Raw genomic sequence first — 648 nt, 5'->3', positions numbered from 1 at the left:
GTTACATCACTTGCACCAGAACCCACGGTGCCGATTTGGTAATATGTTGTACATTTACTCTCAAGATGTACGCTTCGGCCCCTTATTCAGGGGCTCAAGCTATTACCAGCAAGAACAATCCTCATCCAGACTTGAACTCGAAACACCCGCAGGCGAACGGTTTAACTAATAAGTGCACCAGTCTTGAATCCATGCGTCGGTGGAAACAATGCCGGCGTGTTGCATGTATTAGCTCTGAACTTAGCGAGTGATTGCCTTGCAGCTGTCATACTGAGCGTAGAGCGTGATTATCGCTCACTTGAACCATGTTGAATGGCTCTTTGGTGTAGGGTAAGGCACCAATTTGTTGGGGCGTAACGGTCACCACCAACTTAAGACTTGCTTATAGGTATTTCAACGTTTTCAACTCTTTAATCGACCGTGTTTCATTATCATCTCTTCTTCTTATTAAATGCATCGAGTTCGTTCCATTGGGTAGTTCGCGTGGCGAACGGTTTGATGCAGCCCCCCGGGGGGGACCACGGCACTTTACACCGGGCATGGTGTATGCGCAACCTACAGATCACCAATATATTTGTGATCGATAATGCACACTTCTTACACGACTGACCAGTCGACAGCGCTGCCTTCCTATTATGCGTGTGTAAA

The sequence above is a fragment of the Anopheles funestus genome, assembly GCF_943734845.2.
Source record: "Anopheles funestus chromosome X unlocalized genomic scaffold, idAnoFuneDA-416_04 X_unloc_43, whole genome shotgun sequence".
Taxonomy (NCBI): Eukaryota; Metazoa; Arthropoda; class Insecta; order Diptera; family Culicidae; genus Anopheles; species Anopheles funestus.
Note: the sequence above shows the minus strand (reverse complement) of the source record.